General features: G+C 41.6%; 1 non-coding gene across 1 annotated transcript; it reads left to right on the top strand.

Annotated features, from left to right (window-relative positions):
- The first annotated feature begins 398 nt into the window (after positions 1–398).
- Positions 399–505, top strand: LOC129464302 (U6 spliceosomal RNA). The gene has a single exon (XR_008651529.2). It is a non-coding gene; the product is annotated as a U6 spliceosomal RNA (small nuclear RNA).
- The last annotated feature ends 3484 nt before the right edge of the window (positions 506–3989 follow it).

The following is a 3989-nucleotide window of genomic DNA, read 5'->3' as shown; positions in this document are numbered from 1 at the left end:
TGGAAACAAACTTGAAACCTCATGGAATTTAGAAAGCAACCAACTTTATGTGTAAGAGAGCCTGTTCTGTGATAAGACAGAGAAAAGAATTACCTAGTGTAGTGGGCTAAACATTGGCACCAAAGACATGCCCATATTCAAATTCTGGATTCTGTAAATGTGACCTTATGTGGCACAAATGGTGGTTAACTAAGGATCTTGAGGCAAGGAGTTTATTTTTCATTATCCAGGTGAGCCCAAAATACAATTACATGTATCCTTGTAAGAGAGATGACAAAGGAGTGTCAACAAGCTCACACAGGGGAGAAGGCCATGTAAAATGATTAGAGTGATGCAGCTATAAGCCAAGGAACACCTGGAGCCACTAGAACTGGTAAATCAATGAAAGACTCCCCCTAGTGCTCGCTTCGGCAGCACATATACTAAAATTGGAACGATACAGAGAAGATTAGCATGGCCCCTGCGCAAGGATGACACTCAAATTCGTGAAGCGTTCCATATTTTTTCAATCCTAAGCCAAAAGAACAAAGCTGGAGGCATCACGCTACCTGACTTTAAACTATACTACAAGGCTACAGTAACCAAAACAGCATGGTACTGGTACCACAACAGAGACATAGATCAATGGAACAGAACAGAGCCCTCAGAAATGATGCCGCATAGCTACAACTATCTGATCTTTGACAAACCTGACAAAAACAAGAAATGGGGAAAGGATTCCCTATTTAATAAATGGTGCTGGGAAAACTGGCTAGCCATATGTAGAAAGCTGCAACTGGATCCCTTCCTTACACCTTATACAAAAATTAATTCAAGATGGATTAAAGACTTATATGTTAGACCTAAAACCATTAAAATCCTACAAGAAAACCTAGGCAATACCATTCAGGACGTAGGCGTGGGCAAGGACTTCATGTCTAAAACACCAAAAGCAATGGCAACAAAAGCCAAAATCGACAAATGGGATCTCATTAAACTAAAGAGCTTCTGCACAGCAAAAGAAACTATCATCAGAGTGAACAGGCAACCTACACAATGGGAGAAAATTTTTGCAACCTACTCATCTGACAAAGGGCTAATATCCAGAATCTACAATGAACTCAAGCAAATTTACAAGAAAAAAACAAACAACCCCATCAAAAAGTGGGCAGAGGACATGAACAGACACTTCTCAAAAGAAGACATTTATGCAGCCAGAAAACACATGAAGAAATGCTCATCATCACTGGCCATCAGAGAAATGCAAATCAAAACCACAGTGAGATACCATCTCACACCAGTTAGAATGGCCATCATTAAAAAATCAGGAAACAACAGGTGCTGGAGAGGATGTGGAGAAATAGGAACACTTTTACACTGTTGGTGGGAGTGTAAACTAGTTCAACCATTGTGGAAGTCAGTGTGGCGATTCCTCAGGGATCTCGAACTAGAAATACCATTTGACCCAGCCATCCCATTACTGGGTATATACCCAAAGGACTATAAATCATGCTGCTATAAAGACACATGCACACGCATGTTTATCGCGGCACTATTCACAATAGCAAAGAGTTGGAACCAACCCAAATGTCCAACAACAATAGACTGGATTAAGAAAATGTGGCACATTTACAAGAAAAAAACAACCCCATCAAAAAGTGGGCAGAGGACATGAACAGACACTTCCCAAAAGAAGACATTTATGCAGCCGAAAAACACATGAAGAAATGCTCATCATCACTGGCCATCAGAGAAATGCAAATCAAAACCACAGTGAGATACCATCTCACATGGAATACTATGCAGCCATAAAAAATGATGAGTTCGTGTCCTTTGTAAGGACATGGATGAAACTGGAAAACATCATTCTCAGTAAACTATCGCAAGGACAAAAAACCAAACACCGCATGTTCTCACTCATAGGTGGGAATTGAACAATGAGAACTCATGGACACAGGAAGGGGAACATCACACTCCGGGGACTGTTGTGGGGTGGGGGGAGGGGGGAGGGACAGCATTAGGAGATACACCTAATGCTAAATGACGAGTTAATGGGTGCAGGAAATCAACATGGCACATGGATACATATGTAACAAAGCTGCACATTGTGCACATGTACCCTAAAACCCTAAAGTATAATTAAAAAAATAAATAAATAAATAAATTAATTAATTAATTTAAAAAAAATTAAAAAAAAAAAAAAAAAAAGAAAGACTGCCCCTAGAGCCTTCAGAGGGAGCGTGGCCCTGCTGGCATCTTGATTTCTGACTTCTGCCTCCAGAACTGTGAGAGAATGAATTTCTGTTGCTTTAATTTAAGCCATCAAGTGTGCAGTACTTTGTTATGGTAGTCCTAGGGAGCACATCTACATTTACCTTCTCCAACCAAGGAAACCCAAAATTTAGGGAGAAAGTTGTAAACTTGCCATAAGACACGCAATAGACTTAACTAATTCATAGTGAGTTTGCATCCTTTTTAGTTTGTTTTGATTTTCAGTCTCTCATATGTAATTCTCCCTTCAAAAAGAATAATTTAGGTTCCCAAGCAGTGTCAGCTCTCTGGAGAGGTGCTGAGGCTGGAGTGAGCATTAATATCCACTCCAGTTCAATCAGAGTTGGGAGAGGAAGTAGCCAGAGAACTGTGCAGTGCGTGGGTCACATGACACCCTCTCCCCACCCATCCCTGGCGTCCCCCCACATGCACATACATACACACTTACCTCTTTATCTAATTTTTTTTAGTATGTTGAGCAAACTGGAAGATTGCCAAATTAAGGATTCCAAAAGGGGGTTTTTCCAAAAGGGAGTTTTTCTTTGCATAATATTGTATGAGAGTGAGAATCAGAAGATTCCAGTTTGGACCCTAAGAGACCCAGCCAATGGCCCTTGGAGAGGAGCAGGCCCATGTCCCATGGCATGATTTATATCACAGGGTTCAGACAGAACAGTCTTTGTGGAGAGCATTGAGGACTGAACTCTGACCTTTTTCTCTTTGCTAAAAATTCTTTCCAAAAAAGTCCTGGAGGGAGTCATATCTACAGACCATCAATCTGGCTAAACATGTCATTTTGACCCAATATATTGTATCTTGCTCTCATAACCTGACTCTGGCATAGCATCACATGATGACTAGCAAGCTTCCTTCCTTTCACTTAAACATTTCTTTAAGCTGACTCCAAGTTTTTACACAGAGCTTTGTTCCTTTAACCAATTAAAGAATCTTTGATCCCACCTATGACCTGTAAGTCCCCCAATTCATGATATCCCACCTCTTGGGGTTGAACCAATGTATAAACCTCCATGTATCAATTTACAACTTTGCCTGTAGCTTCTGCTGCCCTGAAATGCTTAAAACAGAGTTACAGTCTGACTGCCTTGGGACCCCTTACTCACAGCTTCTTGGGTTTGTGTTTTCCCTGGGCCGTGGTAACTCATATTGGCCCAGAATAAACCTCTTTGAAATGTTTTGCAGAGTTTGGTTTTTCTGCTGACAGCATAAACATGGAGAAGGGAGCCAAAGTTACGTTAACACTCTTCAGTCCCCTATCAGATCCTTCCCTTTCTTTCAGCCACCTTTTCTCACATCCCTAAAATTTCCTGCTGCTCATGTAAGGCCTTTCCCATCCTGAGGGTACTAATTAGTCAAGTCACATAAGGCAAATTAGTGACTAAGAACATAGCATTCTGGAAAAAGAGCACAGAATTAGAGCCTCCACAAAACTCATGGTACAGAAGAGACCCTAAACCTGCCAGCTTAGTTTCAAATCTGCAATTCCTCATCATCCCTTTCTGTTCTCTTCTAAATCTTTGCAGTGAGTCTGAGCACTGCTTGACTGGACCTTGAGGCTGGCTCCCTGGATTCCGTGGCTTCAGTCTGGGCAGGTGAGTCCTTCTTCACTCATGCCTCTGTAGCCCTAGCTTCAGGCAGCAGGTGGCCACCAAGAACATGAGATGGAGATTTGAGAGATGATCTGGTCCTATTTCAGCCAGGCTGGTGTAGGGTCTTGGAAA

The sequence above is a fragment of the Symphalangus syndactylus genome, chromosome 15 (assembly GCF_028878055.3).
Source record: "Symphalangus syndactylus isolate Jambi chromosome 15, NHGRI_mSymSyn1-v2.1_pri, whole genome shotgun sequence".
In the NCBI taxonomy this organism is placed as follows: domain Eukaryota; kingdom Metazoa; phylum Chordata; class Mammalia; order Primates; family Hylobatidae; genus Symphalangus; species Symphalangus syndactylus.
The sequence above is the reverse complement of the archived record's forward strand: the minus strand, read 5'-3'. Positions and strand labels throughout refer to the sequence as shown.